Source organism: Cupressus sempervirens, chromosome 3 (genome assembly GCF_028749045.1).
Source record: "Cupressus sempervirens isolate cs-2001-9-10 chromosome 3, ASM2874904v1, whole genome shotgun sequence".
NCBI lineage: Eukaryota > Viridiplantae > Streptophyta > Pinopsida > Cupressales > Cupressaceae > Cupressus > Cupressus sempervirens.
Window position 1 is genome coordinate 1,047,242,243 of NC_143120.1, and position 18,109 is coordinate 1,047,260,351.

Below are 18,109 nucleotides of genomic sequence, written 5' to 3' on the forward strand. Positions count from 1 at the left end.
CCTATATATGTAAACTTTAAAATATTTTAGATTATATAAATATAAAGATCACTAATTGTTGATCTCAGATTGCTTTTGACAAGTGAGTGTCTACACACTTTAGTCATTTACTTAGTTCATGCTGAATAAGTAGTACATGTCAAGCACAACATGTATATAATAGAGCATGTCGAGTCCATAGTGAGTGTCAAGACACTCATGTGTTGAGTCACTCAAGTGCTGAGCAGATAGTGTATGCCAAGTAATTCAAGAGCCGAGTAAGAAGTGCATGTCGAATGATACAAATGTCAAGTTAGAGTATAAATAATAGTATATGCCAAGCATCAGAGACTTCAAATTCCAAGCAAGACAGTTTTGTTATAGTTGTTGCAATGGCACAAACAACTATGTAAACCATTTTTTAGCTGACTTAAAGATTGAATTATGATATTTGGAGATAAGGATGAATCTTATTTTGGATTCCTAATGCATTGCATGCAACCAATCAGAAAAAGGGAAGGTTTAAGCAACAAAAAGGATGAATTACAACCATTGATTCATACCTAACCCTAAGTCACTGAAATCTTCTTAAGGAGGAAAAACCCTAAACTATCTGTGATGCAAAGAAGGTATATGAAGGGAGCAAAAAAAGAGAATTTTGCATGTGCAAATAGAGCATTCATGGTGGCTGAGGAGTTATGATATGAGACTACATTGCAGAATCAGTTAGAGGAGAACAGAGGAAAGGAAAGTATACAACAAAGAGACATCTGATCAAGAAGGATCAAGAATACATTATTATAGAGGTGATCTATCATCAAAGTGTTAATTGTAGAATCATTGTTGAGTCCTTTTAGCAAGTGAATCAGTTAAATCTCCTAACAGACTGGGCTTAATAGGTTGCATTGAAATCCTTTAACAGGGTACTTACTTAATTGTGAGTTGAAGTCCTTTAACAAGGCATACTTCTAACAAGGTGTTGAAATCCTTTAACAGGGTGAGACTTAACAGAATTTGTAAGCCTTTAATAGGGTAGGCCTTTCACAGGGTAGATCATGTCTCATGATCAAACATTGTAACCTTCATTAGATACACTTTATTACTGTAGTAGTAAATATTTGTGGGGTCATCCCCACCCTAGTTTGACCTTCTCATTGGAGGGTTTCTGAGTAATCATATCTGGTGTCATACATATGTGAATGCTTACTTGCTTTCATGTTTTAGATATACATGCTTTACATGGTATTTCAATTTACTTAGTAAATGTGTGAGATGGATATGTTGTGAAATTTTTTATGAGTAGAAGTTTAAACTATTGATTCACCCTCCCCCACACCCGCCCCCCCCCCCCCTTAGAAATTTACATTTCCTATTGTAATTTCAACAATTGGTCTCAGAGCCTTGTTCTCTGTAATAGCAACTTTGCAGCTTTGAGGAAAGATCTTGAAAATGGAAGTCTACAAATTGGAAAGATCATTGAGAATTAGGGAATTGAAATACAACTCATTCTACATCAACTAGATGAAGCAAGAGGAGAACTAAAGAAATCTTTGAAGAGAAGGAATGAAATTACCATTGAGGAGAATGACACACAATATAGAGAGATAGACACTACTAAGATATTTGATAATGGAGACTCTAATGAATTTGATGCAGTAGTTTTAGACCTAATGGAAAAGAACAGAGCCCAAGCTGAGGAAATCATATATCTCAAGTTGGGCAAGAATCACAAGCCATACTGCTATGTGAAGTGATTGAGCAGAAGAAGAAAGCCATGGAAGAGAAAGCCATGATTGAAGAAGACAAAAGAATTTTGAGCAACAGACTAGAGGAGAAATCAATAGAGCTAACCAAAATTTCCAACATGCAATTGGATACTTTGAGTACAATGATGAATGGAAATGATGAGTTGAATGTTAAGGACATTGAGATAACAACATTGAAGTTGCAGAATGAACAATTGAAGAGTGACCTAAAAAGGGAAAAGGAATTTGTTGAAAGTTTCAACAAACCAAATGAAACCATCAAATACTTCAAGCAATTATTGAGATCTCCTAAATCCAATAATGATACATATGGATTGGAATACACAAGTACTAAAGAAGGAGAATCATCAAAAAGTGTTGAAGAAAGAAACAAAAAAGGTAATAACTCTAAACCTATTTGTCATAATTGTGGTAAGAAAGGACATACTACTAATGTATGCAGGAGCAAGGTTGTAGATTAGAATGTCAAGCATAAGAGTATGGTTCACTACCATAAGTGCAACAAACAAGGGCATCAAGCAAATGAATGCAGAACCAAGACCATGCACACACAAAGATTTGAAGAATATTGTTATAAATGTCAGAAGTATGGACATAGAGATTTTGAGTGCAAATCCAAACCCATGTGGTCATTAAATAGGAAAACAAAGGTAAGGAACAATGGCAACTCTTATAACTAGGATTACAACACAAGGTATAGTTGTCATTATTGTCAAGAATATGGACATGTTCCTGAGAATTGTATTAGGACACACTTCAAAGGTGACTACAAAAGGTGGTTGAGTCAAACCACATGTTTTAGCTATTTTAAGATCGGTCACATCAGTCTCTACTATCGACCAAGGTCAAAGGCACCAAATTGTGAATTTGATAAAGGTAAAGGCAAGACAACTGTTGAAAATATCAAAGATGAAATGAATAAGACATGGAAGAAACAGGATGGTTGCAACACATCAAATTTCCAGAAGGGATCACTTCACCCAATGGGTCAAGTAATCACACCTCATCAAACTAAGCAATCAAGAGGTATGTGGGACTGATATTTAAAAGGTTAAATCATACATTAGTTCCAAAAGGGCTTTGTATTGAAAAGACTATAAAAGCATGAATAAAGATGCAATATGTTATTAGAAATCAAAGAAAATCTTTGAGTTTTTCATGTTATTGCCAAGTATGAGAAGTTTCCTATGACTGCTGAGTGGAATGCTAGAAGATGCCGAGCTAACAAACTGGCTAGTTGATGTCGAGATCATAATGGTTGTTGAACAAATGGAATCATAATGGATGTTGAGTGAGCCTAAAATTAGTTTATGCCAAGCTTACAGATGTGTAACCACTCAACATTAAGTGCAGGGTTTCAAAACAGTATTTGATCAATTTTCAACTCATTTTCATCTTATCAAAATCAAGAAAGAGCAAGGAGAGTAGAAGGTGATCGAAAAACTCATCCAAAGTGAATGCAAAATATTTCAGCAGCGATTCTACATCATTTTGTCAAATCTTGCAAGGTATTTATCAAGTGCTAAATTACGCTATTTATATTCTCATAAACCCTAGTTTCGCATAATGGCATCTAGTTCAAAGAATGTAGAGGGAAAGGAAGTTTTGAATGTTTAATTGATTATTAATGAGGTCAAACAACTAATATTCAAAGCCATTCCTGACATTGCTTACAAACAAGACCCCTCTAGTGCGTTATCCATGATACCATCAAATGTTTTAATGGTGCAAGATGTTAGGAAGTGTTACAATTGTAAAATTGGGAGTATTGGTGATATGGAGATAAGGTAAGCATATGAAAAACTTTGTGAGAATGGTGTATTAAGGGAATAATACAAAATTATAGAGAAGAAAGGGCTAACACAAGCCCTAGATTTCTCGAATGTGTTCAAAATAAAATGGTTAGGATAGTATTGAGTAGGATACATGATAGTTCACTATGGATGGATAATAGATCCATCAAGATAACTAAAAGGATAATCCATATGGTAATAGCATATCCAGCCCTAGATCGTCCTAAGACTCTAAGGAGTGACTCAAAAGAGGTTATTGAGAAAAACACTAGATCCATATGGAATAAGAGAGGAATGAAAATTGATTATTTCACACAAGTTTTACCAATCCAATAGATTGAATAGTGTGCCCTGTAGTGCAATAGATGGTGGATATAAAATTGTCAAGAAAGATCATGCATATGATCTTGTAGAGTTACAACTACAACAACCAGTTGAGAACCTAGGAGCAATAAGGAAGAAAAAGAGTGCACAATGTAGATTTGGTTCTATTATGATATGCATTTTCTTTTATGTTCAAAATACTTTTCCTATATTTGGAACAGTTGCATGGAAAACCAACAAGTTAGTGGCAGTATAGATTGGTGAGTTCATTGAACAATTGGGAGAGAACTTTGAGTCAGTTATGACTAGCTGTATTGAGGACTTTAAGCAATCAATAAAGAAATGATTAAGAATACTAGTATCCTTAGTGGAGAAACATTATGATGATGTTTGCTTTCTAGTGGATGTTGATTACACTTTTGTTCAAGCAGCAACATCAAGGGTGAGATGGCCAAGGCCAATTGGACATGAAATCAATGTAGATGAGGCCTCCACAGCTATTACAACTTTACTAGTAGAAAAGGTAGATAAAAATGCTACTACATTTGGTAACTATGAAATGGCTAAAATCCAAAATCATCATGGAACTAAAGACTACCTCTATTATTAAGAAGAAGAATAAGTTGGTAAAGAAGTTGAAAGAAAAATTTGGTGAAGGTGTCAAGCAGGAAGAAGAAGAAGAAGAAGAAGAAGAGGATGAAGAGGAAGAAGACACATAGACACAAGCACCACTACCATTAACAAAAGGAATGGATGAAGATCAGCCAAAGGAGGAGATAGAAGTTGCTAAAGGTGTTGAGGGAGAAGAAGTCGAGGAAGCACCTACACCCACTGATCAAAAGAAGAGGAAGGCTAAGGCACAACCTGTGACAAGGGCTAAAAGACTATCAAACCAAGCCAAGCCAAGCCTGCAATACCTACTACAAGGTCTAGTGCACATGTCACTACACTAAAGGCAAAGGAAAAGACAAAACCTACAGAAAAGGGAGGTGAAATATAGAAAAGACCAAGGAGAAAATACATTGCACAAGTTGAATCTGATGAGGAGAAAATAGAATCAGATGACAATAGCCAATTCAAAGTGGTGTCACAATCCATTGTTAGATCTTGAAAATCTATGTGAAAATATTAATAATAGTGTAGATTTATCAATATTTTCACATGTTGATTATGATAACCTTGGTAAAGTTGAAAAAAATCAAGTGGAGGAAGCTATATATGTCGTGATGGAAAAATTTAAGAAATCCCCACTAGAAATTGCCAATGTAATGCCTAAGAGCCTATATGAGAGAGTTGAGCAAAAATGGCACTATTGCTTGAACCTAGAAAGACAAATAAGGGAGATTGTTTTTGTACAAGTCATGCCTAAACTCAGTAAGGCACAAATTGCTAAGGCTATGAAGAAATATGTAGTTAGGTTTGTACCTAAATATAGAGGCTTTAGCATATTGCAAAATAATATTGAAGATGTGGTTAAGAAGTCTACTCAAATGTGGAAAGTGACATATGATTTAGCAATAATAAAAGTAGGAGAATAGGAACCTATTGAGATGAAAGATGATGAAGATGATCATGATGAAGACACTATTGAGGGAAATACAGAGATACAAGTAGACAACCAGGTAATAGCTGAGGCAGAGCAACAAGAGGAACAAAGTGTACAAGATACACAATTGCCTAATGTCACCCCACAAAATGTAACAAGCACTGAAATAGTAAAAATTAAGGATGTATCTAATGTCATAGCTCAGAACATCAATCCCCTTACAAAGGAAGATTTGACAAAGATACTTGATCAGTCTACACTGCAGGCCAAACTATGTGATAATCCTATATTGGTAAGTGTAGATGAATTGTAGAAACAAGAAACTAAAACTACAAGGGAAGAGGTGAATACACAAGAACCACCTACTATCACCCCTCAAGTCACTAATGCACAACCTTTGGATAAAATACTTGAAGCTACAATTGAAAAGGTTGATATAGTTGAAGTAGACAAAGTGGAAACTCGGGCCACTATTGAAGAACAAAGTCAAATATGTTAGATAGACTTATCTGTACCTCAAGCACAAATACAATGTACATCACAAGGCATTGTGGAAGTAAAGGACAAGCCTGAAGAAATAGAGTTAACACAAAAGGTGAAGGAGCAAGTAGCAATTCAAGCCCTAGTAACTTTACCAAATTTTGGCACTCCTTCCAATCACACTCTTCAGAAGCCAAGCACAAATGCAACACCATTGTAAACCTCAGTGCCGACTCTGAGCTCATCAAAGGCTAAAGAGGTAATCTAATATGGAGATGTGAGCCTTGATGAAGAGATTGCATTACCAAGGTATGACTTTGACACAATGAAAATTGAGAAAATGGGCATATTGCAAGAAGCCCTAGCAAGGAAGATAATACAAGAACTACTCAAAAAGTAGCACAGGCAGAAGTAAGCATTATAGGATATCAAAGACATCTTTTTAGATGCATTCAACCTACCAACTCTAGATGAAACAAAGCCACTAATTGAACAACTGACAAATATAGTGGAGAAGGTTAGTGATGCAGATCTAGACACAAATGCAAAACTATTAGAATGGTCAGGAAAGAAATTCCAAAGCAAAGTAAATGAGAAAATATCAAGTCGCATAGCACTCACACAAGTTGCATTGACAACAAAGGTAGAAAATGTGAAGAAGGTACTTGAGAATATCTTCTCACTGTACACTAAATTGTGTAATCCAACACTCTTCACACAAGAGACAAGAAGTCACATTTTGAGTTTGGAAAGTTAGATTAGTATGTGCATTAGGTGCAAAACTACCTATGACACAAGCTCAAAGTGAGAAGCACTTTAGAACTTTGTTACAAACCTAAAGTCAATTAGCTACATTGTTAGTAGATAAAGCCAATATAAGGGCTAAACTAATTTGCATCTAAACAACATTGACCCCACACATGGAAATTTTGCACAAGGAATTAGGCTATGCTGAAACACTTATGAAGAAAGACCCAAATCTTTAAACATTAGATGGCCTAGTCCACCTTGGTACTAAGCTAGCTATCCAAATTAAGTCTTTGGATGTAGCATGTGAAAATTGGGATGTAACTCTCAAAATTATCCTAGATGTCCATAAATATTTCTTGTACAAACACACAATTATTGTATAAGCCCATTGACATAAGTGTCAAAAAGGGGGAGATATAAAATTTTGGGGAGATGAAAAAAAAAAAAAGAGATAGAGAGCAAAGGGGGAGATGAGAAAATTTTACAAAGATAAGAACAAGCTATGGGGGAGCATGCACAAATAGCATGAAGTCAAAGAGTATCAGTTGAGGCATATTTACTTAGCAGGAGTACAAAATTTTGAATATAGAATAGACCTATCAACTGAAGGGGACTTATCAAATTTTGAGGTACAAGTTGTCATAGAATTTTGAAATTTTGAAGTTTTGTATATAAGCCAAATAAGAGATATGTTATGCTCATAAGATTAAAGGATACTAATGCATGACCAAGTGTTTTTGACACTCATGTCAAAGGGGGAGATTATTGATCTTAGATTGGTTCTAACAAGTGAGTGTCTACAAACTTTAGTTATTTACTTAGTTCATGCCAAATAAGTAGTACATGATGAGCACAACATGTATGTAATAGAGCATACTGAGTCCATAGTGAGTGCCAAGCCACTCATGTGCCAAGTCACTCAAGTGCTGAGCAGACAATGTATGCCAAGTAATTTAGGAGCCAAGTAAGTAGTGCATGCCAAGTGATATAGATGCTGAGTCAGAGTATAGGGAACAGTATATGTCAAGCATCAAAGACTTTAGATGCCAAGCAAAACAATTTTGTTATAGTTGTTTTTAATGGCACAAAAAACTATGTAAACCATTTTTTAACCAACTTAAAGATTGAATTACGATATGTGGAGATAAGGATCAATCTTATTTTGGATTCCCAATGCATTACATGTAGCCAATCAAAAAAAGGGAAGGTTTAAGCAGCAAAAATGATGAATTACAACTGTTGATTCATACCTAACCCTAAGTCACCAAAGTCTTCTTAAGCAGGACAAACCCTAAAATATCTATGATGTGAAGAAGGCGTATGAAGGGAGCAAAAAGAGAGAAGTTTGCATGTGCAAATAGAGCATTCAAGGTAACTGAGGAGTTATGATTTTAGACTACATTGTAGAATCAGTTAGAGGAGAACAAAGGAAAGGAAAGGAAAGTATATAGCAAAGAGACATATGATCAAGAAGGATCGAGAATACATCACTATAGAGGTGATCTATCATCAGAAAATCAAATGCTAATTGCAAGATCATTGCTAAGTCATTTTAGTAGGTTAATTAGTTAAATCTCTTAATAGAGTAGTCCTAATAGGCTATATTGAAATCCTTTAACAGGTTACTTACTTAATTGTGAGTTGAAGTCCTTTAACAAGGCATACTTCTAATAGGGTGTTGAAATCATTTAATTGAGTGATACCTAACAATCTTTGTAAGCCTTTAACAGGGCAAACCTTTCATAGGGTAGATCATGTCTCATGATCAAACATTGTAACCTTCATTGAATACACTGGATTACTGCAGTAGTGAAGATTTGTGGGTGTCATCCCACCCCAATTTTACCTTCTCATTGGAGGGTTTCTAGGTAATCATATCTAGTGTCATACATGTGTGAATGTTTACTTACTTTCATGTTTTAGATGTACATGCTTTACATGGTATTTCAATTTACTTAGTAAATGTGTGAGATGGATGTGTGGTGAAAGATGTTATGAGTAGAAGTTTAAACTACTGATTCACCCCACCCGCCCGCCACCCCCCCCCCCCCCCCCCCCCTAGAAGTTTACCTTTCTTATTGTAATTCCAACACTAATTTGTGCATAATTACATTAATAACTACCACACCTAATTTTTTTGGGTGGTGGGTTGATTCCTTTATCTCTTAGTCTTATCTCTTTTGTATCTTCAATGATTTCATTCCACTCTAGTTCTAGAACCATAAGAGGATGCTCATACATTGGGTTGAGCTTTAGAGCTCTTCTGTATTGGTCTCTCATAGTCTTTAGATGTTTAGAATCTTTTTTAAGAATTTGGACTTTGTTCAAAATATTTTGACCAAAGAGATCCTCTAGATATTTTATGAGTTGATCTTTTAATTCAAGGCCTTGCTCATTCCACCTTTTAACAAAAAAAATTGTTAGATGGAAATAATAGTTCAAGTTATGTGCCCTGAACATATTACAACAAATGGATGAATGAAAAAATATAGCAATCAATTATATGAAGCTGCATACCTTATACGTAATGTGGGCCTAAATATCATCAATGTTAAATCATAAAAAACATCATTTCCTACAAAATCATCATGTGATCATTTGTCAAAAATGATTTATGAATAAGTAAACTACAATTACACTCGAAAAAATTACAATTTTAAAGTACCCAGAAGCTTAGGCAATTTTAAGGGAATCATATATTTCTTGATCATCAACAATGATGCCTCCAACGATCCAATAGAGGTAACATGAGTTGCTCCAAGAAAGGTTGGTAAATTATCACCAATACTAGTATATATTCTATTGTCATGAGGTGTACATGTCAGTACACAAAGTTAATCAATGTCATACTATGGTCAAATGAACAAGAAAGTACAAATCAAATCATATTTAACAGATAAAATGTAGCAAAATAAGGATTTACTAGCTCTAGTTGCAACAAGTGTGGATATTTGCATGCTCCTTGTTGTCGATCCTATAGTCAGCAATCTTAGACTGCTAGTCAGCCTCGTGGAAGGAGTTGTACGCACGTTACCTAAGAAATAATCTTCTATATATACAATGTATCATATTTTTAAAATATAGATTGCATAAACATGACAACAGTAATATAAAATTGTCAATAATAATCATGAAGAAAATAATGTCCCTTCTAATGATTGAAAATTGAAATCACATACCTGTAGGAGCTACACTAGTACCCTCGTCAAGTGGAACAACTCAGTAAGGTCTCAAAAATTGTTTTAACACATACATATTTTGGTTCATGATCCATAAATTAGTATAAAACATAAAGCTTTATTGAACTATTTTCCTAGCAAAAGATTCATTGTTTCTTACTTCCAGACCATGTGCTCTCTAATACAATTCATTTCTTTTCGCCTCTTTCTCTTTGGTTGGATTTGGATCCATCACAAGTACAAGAATCTGTAGATTGATGCTTTTGAGTCTCTTTTTACAATTCTTATAGGGTCACTGGTATATGTGATGTCATCATCACATAATACTATGTCCATCATATTAGCAAATAATTGCTCTTGTGTTTTTTTTTTTTTTTTTTTTTTCCCTTTCCCCAAGCATCAAATTGTGACAAAAACATTAGTAAAACAATCAAAACAAGTCCAAAACCTTAACAAAAATAACATAATAATATGACATTTTGTAAAATTACAATTACACATTTTTTTATACACAAGGTTTACCTATGCTGAAGAAAGGGTGGGAGCAACATCCCTGCCTTTGTCATCTGATGGATTAGCCATGTCACCTTGTGACAAAGAATATATATACAAATATTACCATAATGAAAGGAATAGTCAACTTAGCATAAAAGAATTAATAAATGGTATATTGTATATTGGAGTTATACTTGGAAGTAATTAGTTTAAATATTACGTATATAGTACTTACAAGTTCCATGATAGTAACTTGCTTTGTATCTATGTGATTCAAATTGAATTTTATTAGCAGCTCTTCTCTTGAACTTATTGATTTTATCACACATACAAAAACATGACTTCCCTCATGTGCCTCAAAAATGCAAGTGGGTTGTTTATTAATTGACCTAGGACACCTACTAGTTATAAAACCTATAATGTTCCCTATTGTGTTTGGCCATCCATCAATATACACAACAAGTCTTTTACTTTGATCATTTTCTTTCCACTGTAGATACTTTGTTGACAATGCATACCTACGCATACTTTTTTATATTGAACTATATGTATCCAATTATTGTAACTGTAATAGAGTCCTACATACTACATCAATTAAACAACTTTTTTATAACTAGCCTTTATGTCATCCATGGAAAATAGGCCCAAACCATGCAATGATGATGGAGCTATGTAATATATCCTCTCATTAACACAAATCAGTGTTAGTTGGAGGTAATTCCTTGGGTACCCACTCTTTATGAAGATGTGTGTACCTTGAAGGAACCTTGATGTCACCCTTTGTGTCATCATCATAAGAACATGACCCCCCTTGAGCAAGGAAAAATTGCATGCATTTATTAATTTTTCTTCTAATCCTTTGACTTTTAGTTTGTCTCTCTTTCGTAGACCTACCAATGTCTCACTATCCTCTTCTATTCTCACATTTCCCTCACTCAAGGAAGACAAATCTGACATATACCTATTTGGTGGTACCTATATCCCATCAAATGAGAGATATAGTTGAAGGAGAAAAATATTTTTCTATAAAATGAGGCTAATATTAATGAAGTTTGCCTAAAGTTAATGTTGAAGGTAAAGAGAAAGCAAGCATGTAATAAACTTATATCTCTCAATCCATGTCACTGTGTATGATCCTCATCAAAGGGGTATAGTTTCCTTCATAAGTAAATCATTTGTCTTAAATTAGTATTTTACATAAAATGTAACTAAGGAACAAACAATAAGCAACTAAAGCCTATTCCTACATTTTCATGAAAACCTCAAATATAAGTGATATGGAGAAGCATGCAAACAAGTTTGAAGAAATGAAATAAGAAATAACTCTAAAGTATGTTCAACACAACTTATGAAAATGAAAACCTCCAAAATAACATGTGTATATGCATAACAATGGGCTAAAGAATGCTTGTGGAAATGAGGAGAGGGTTCTTCTTTTATAGGAAATGAGATGAAATGGATGATTGAGATTCAAAATGAGATGAAGGGATAGGATTCCTCAGGATCAATGAGGTGTCCATGAGGTGGAGGCCAAGTGGACTCCATATGAATTAGGGTTTTGACCATTCAAAGAGGATAAGATGCTCACATGTGTGTAAGAAACCTTTGATGTGATGGGTCAATGACATGTGTAAGAGGGTTGGAGGCTCAAGGTTTCTCACACATGTGTGAGAAACTTTGGTTCACATGTGAAGGGGGACAAATGTGTAAGTGTGTAAGAGTCACATGTCATATGTGACTAGGGTTCGCTAATCCTTTGATTATGATTGTGTAAATGAGTAAGGATATGATTAGATAGGAAACTAAGATTAACTAGTGGGTAAGGGAATTGACCTAGGTTAGAAGGATGGGTTAAGTTAGGAAAGTGAGGTTAGGTGAAGGTTAAAGTTAGAAGCCATGTGCTCAAATAGAATTAAATATATTTAATTCTAAGTGGAATAAAAAGGGATTAATTAAGTAAATGACTTAATTAAAGTGAAGGATTAAGATGCAAGTGGGATGAGGGGGAATAGGCTAGGATTAAATAAATGTAAATTTATTTAAATCAAGAATTGTTAACATCATAATATTTTTTACACTTGAGTGCCAACACACTTAATCATATTCCACATCAGATGTCGAGTGAAGTTCATATGCCAAGTAAGTTCAGATGCTGAGTAAGTTCAGATGCCGAGTAACTTCAAGTGCCGAGTAAGTTCAAATGCCGAGTAAGTTCAGATGTCGAGTAACTTCAAGTGCCGAGTAAGTTCAGATGCCGAGTAAGTTCAAGTGTCAAGCTGGTATAGGTGCCGAGTAACACAGAGGTGCCGAGCACTAGTAACTCAATAATGCCGAGTTGCCACATTATTTAGGAAATCGAAGATTCGCCAGATCTAAGCTAACAAGGTTGTTATCTAGAAATCTGTGAATTAAAAGGAAGATAAGAATGATGAGTTGGTGGCACAGAACACCATGTAGAATGTTTTTAAGATACAATTGGCGAAGTTTCAAGAAGAAAACAAGATATGGGGTAGATACATCGTATCCTACCTAATCAATTTTGAAACCCTAAAATTGAAGAGGGAGAATTGAGCGGTAAAGGAAAATCAGACTTCTATATAGGAAGACAAAACTTCATTGTAAAATGTAAGAGAGGTAAGAGGTATGAGAAGATATACAAGGGTTCACAAGGAAGTCTATTTTCAGAAGTGAGGATTATCAGATCACAAAAGGATCCAGATCGGAGAAAGCAGAACAAGTGCCTACAATCAGCAATCAAGGATTGTAATCAGTCAGGTTTATTGTACCTAATACTTTCTAGCAATTGTATTAGAATAAAAATCCTATGATGATAGGTTAGCTTAATAGCTATTTCGATAAATCCTTTAACTAGGTGATAAAATCCTTTAACAGGGTAACACTTCATGTTAAGTGTTTAAAAGCCTCTAACCAAGTCACTATTGACACAGTGTAAAGCCTTTAATAGGGCAGGCCTTTAACAGGTCAAACCATCAGAAGTGGTTGAATAATATTGCTGCAGTAATTTTTGTGGGTATCATCCCCACCCCAGTTTTACCTTCTTATTTCTGGAGGGTTTCTGGGTTACCAAATTTCAGTGTTAGGTGTTATTGATGCATGTGTCTGGTTGCATGATTATTTGATATATTTACATGCATGCAATTTACTTTTAATTAAAAGTTTTATTGGCTAAAGTATGATACTTATGATTCACCCCCCCCCCCCCCCCTCCCCTCTCATAAGTACTCTTTCCATATTTGAATATTCCAACAAGAATAGGGGATAAAGATGTTTGTAATTAAATAAATGCAAATTTATTTAACTAAAGGTAGGATAAGCCTAAAATTAAATAAATAATAAATATATATTTAATTGGTCAAGATAAGGGTATTTGTGCTCAATTGGACAATTTTAGGTGTCTATAATTAGTTATAAATTACATGATACTTATGCTACAAATTACATAGAACATAACATGAACAATATGCATACATCGTAATCATTGTATACTTTTTAATTCATTGCGTCTACAAAAAACATATTATAAGTAATCAACACCAAGAATTGAGAATCGTAACAAATATTTACACCTAATACATTTCCATTGATCATGCCATTGATCACCTTATTTGTACATCTCATCATCATGAAAATCATAATTATCACCATCATCTTCCAAATTGTCACAATAACCATCATCATCATCATGATTTTCACCATCACCATCACCACCATCATCATCATTTCCACCACCACCACCACCATCATCATCACCACCACCACCACCACCACCATCAACGCCATCACCATCATCATGAACATCTTCACCATCATCATAAACATCATCTCCTTCTTCATCTTCATCATCATTGTCATCTACTTTTTCTTCCACTTCTTTCGTATCTCGTTCTTCAATCACATTATTCTTTACTAGTCTTCATCTTGGATCATGTCTAATGACAAGTGACCAACCTAGTTTATGTGGAATGCCAAATTAAAACACTTGCCTACATTGACTTGGAAGAACATAGAGCTCATTTCTAACTGGATCAAATGACCTTGTATTAATCATTGTATATCTATTATCATATTCAATAACAGTTCTATTTGGATCATTTTGATTTAGTCATAGCCTATACCATTTGTTGAAGATCTAAATGAAAAGATTATTATTGAAGAAGGGAGATTGTTGATAAAGAATGTTTTCAATCATTGTTTTATCACTGATGTCAAATATGCTATTTTCTGGAATGGAAAATGCTTATAAGATCCAAGTACTATCACTTAGTTGATTGATGAAGAGGATTTAATCAATAAGATGTAACAAAAGCTCCTAAGGGAAAGGTTGAGTTATGGTTTTGTAATGAAGTGTAAAGATTGGTTAAGACAATGGTAAAATAATGTATTGATAATACACTTGAAGATACAGAGGTTGTCTACACTTAGAAACTCTAGAAGAATAAGTTGTAACAAAGTTGTCTACAAAGCTTAACTAAAATCATTAATGGGTGTCAAGCAAGTTAGTTCATGCCAAGTAGATTATCAGTAAGTGTCGAGTAAATCCAAAATCTAGTGTGTGTCGAGTGAAATAAAATAAAAGGCATCAAGCAAGTTCAAGTGTCGAGCTAGACAAAAATGTAATAGGTGTCGAGCATCAATAAAATTTAGTTGATGCCGAGTGAATCCACAATAGGTGTTGAGCATTAGAAAAACATAGTTGATGTCAAGTAATACAGTATGTGTCGAACATTAGAAGTCAATAGTTCCAAGCTGTTGCATTATTTGAAAAGTCAAAGATTCGCCAGATCTAAGCCAAAAAAGTTTGTTCCCTTGAATTCTATGAACTAGATGGAAGATAAGAATGATGAGATGGTGGCATAGAATTTTAGGTTAACCATTTTTAGGTGAATACAAGTGGATTCTACAAGATGTTTCTAGAAGAAATGAGGTTAGGGGAAGATACATTGAATCTTACCTAATCCATTCGAACCCAAAATAAGAGCAAGAAAAGTAGAGTAGAAAAGGTACTCCAAACTTCTATTTAAGGAGTTACAGGTTAAGAAGCAAGAGTGGTTGGTTGGAGAAAGTGTGTGGTGTCAAGGAGAAGACATCCAAAGGGAGGAACAGAGTACAGATACTCTGCTTTGATAGGTGACCACAGAGGTAAATGTATTGGCACAACGAGTATGAAGACTCAAGGAGACAAAGCTTGAAAGGAGGACAAGCTATCAAAGCTACAGAGACTGAGGGCCAGGAAAATTTTTGAACTAAATTGAGATCTGAAATCTAAAAGTTTGGTTGTGAGTTATATCAAATCAAAAGCCCTTAATCTTACTCTCTGACAATTGTATCAGTTAGGGTAAAATCCTATGGACTTAGGTAGGTTTAATAGCCATTTTGTAAATCCTTTAATAGGGTGAAATTCCAAGTGAATGTTCTAAAATCCTTTAATCAGTCCCACTTCTAACAGGGTGGTTGAAATCATTTAACCAGGTCACATTTAACAATGTGTTGTAGCCTTTAATAGGTTGGGCCTTTCATAGGGCATCACTTCAGAAGAGTGAGAAGGAGTAGCATGTTACTAGTGGTTTTTTCCAAATTGGGTTTCCACATAAATCACTATGTTATGTGTTCATCTTTCATGTTTTATTCCTAAATGTTGGTTTTTTAGTAACTTGCTAAGATGTATGTTTAGCTTGGATGCATGGTTAGTTTAAATGGGAACACTATACTTAGTGAAAAAGTTTTATCAGAACATTTGGACCTTGAATAACTAATTCACCCCCTCTCTCAGTTATTCTAAAGCATTTCTAACAGTTGGTATCAGAGTCGTCTACTAATTTGGTTTATAGGCACTAGAAATAGAAAGATCAAAATGTCCAAGAGAGAAGTTCCCAAGCTCAACAGAGATAAATTCACTGCATGGAAAATTCTAATGAATATGCACCTTGGATCAATAGGTGATCATGCACAAACCTCAACTGAAGTGGAACATGTTGATCCAACTGGTGTTCTACTGCAGAAGATATGAAGAAAAAGAAGAAGCACAATCAAGTAATGTTGGAAATTGCCTCTACCCTCAACTATGTTGAATTTCATGCCATCAAGGGATGTACCTCTACATTTGAGATGTTGAAAGCCTTGCCAAATATTTATGGAGGAGATCAGAATGTCTAGAGATCAAAGAGAGAAAGCCTATGAGGAAATTTTGATGACATGAGAATGGAGGAAGGAGAGAACATTGCTCAATATGCCTCTAGAATAAAGGAAGTAGTAACTGTAATAAGAAGTTTGGGTGGTCATTTAGATGATGAAACTATTAATAGTGAATCCTTAAGAACCTTGCTCCCCATCTATGCTATTAGAGTATCAGCCATCCAAGAGTTAATATGTATACCAAGAAACAAGCTAACTCTTGAAGGTATAGTGGGAAGACTTACTGCATTTGAGTTATCCAACTTTGATAACTACAGACCTGAGAATCTTGAATCTGCTTTCAAGGCCAAGCTATTATTAAAAGACACTGAAGAGGTAAAACCAAAGAAGGAGAAAAGAAAGATAAATGTACATCCAATGATAGCAGTACAAATGAAGAAGATGTGGAACAATTGGAAGCATTGTTGGCTAGAAGATTTCACAAAGGCAAAGGTAAATTCAAAGGTAAGCTACCTATCATTTGTTTTAATTGCAATGAAGTAGGACATATTGCTGCAAGGTGCACATAGAAAAAGAATTACAGAGAAAGCAACAAGTACAAGAACAAAAGAGAAGATGATAGCAGAGATTACAAAGACATAAGAAAAAAGTGCTACATTGTTGAAGAAGAGGATTCTGAAGAAAATGATGATGAGATAGTCTATGTAGCCATGAAAGGATGAGTCAGATGAAGATGAGGCAATAGCATTGGTAACCTATGTAAACAAGAATGACAGGTGGATCATAGATAGTGGATGCTCACATCACATGCCAAGAGACAAAAGTAAGTTTGTTACCTTAACTTAGTATGATGGAAATAATGTTAGATTTGGAAATGATGCTCCATATCTAATTAAAGGAAAAAGTTCCATTAAGCTTACATAGAAAATTTCATGTGATAAAGCATATTATGTTAAAGGATTGAACTATAATTTTTTGAGTGTGTCACAGTTAATCAATGTAGGATGAAAAGTAGAATTTGGAAACAAAACTACCAAAATCTATGACACTGATGGAAATCTAATAAGAAAAGGAGACCAAACTAGGAGTAATCTATTTTACCTAGATATGGGGGATGCTTCCTGTCTCATTGTAAGATTTGATGATGTGTGGCTATGGCATAAAAGGCTATGTCATGTCAACTTTGATAATCTAATAAGCATCAGCAAAATGAAGAAAGTTAGAGGATTACCTAAATTGAAGAAGCCTGACAATACAATGTGCAAATAGTGTCAACTAAGAAAGATGACCAAGTCAAGTTTCAAAAGAAAAACCTATACTTCCAAAGAGGTACTAGAGTTAGTCCATACTAATTTATGTGGCCCAATAGAAGTGCAAAGTTACAAAGGAGATAGATATATAATTTTGTTTGTTGATGACTACTCTAGGATGATGATTGTCATATTCTTGAAGCAAAAATCTAATGCATTTTAAATGTTTAAGTGGTATTTGGCTAGGGTTGAAAAGGAAACAGGGAAGAGTCTGAAGTGCCTAAGGTCAGATAGAGGAGGAGAGTTCACATCAAAAGCATTTGGGATATTTCACAATGACAAAGGAATTAAAAGACAAACATCAGCACCTAGAACTCTCCCATAGAATGGCATT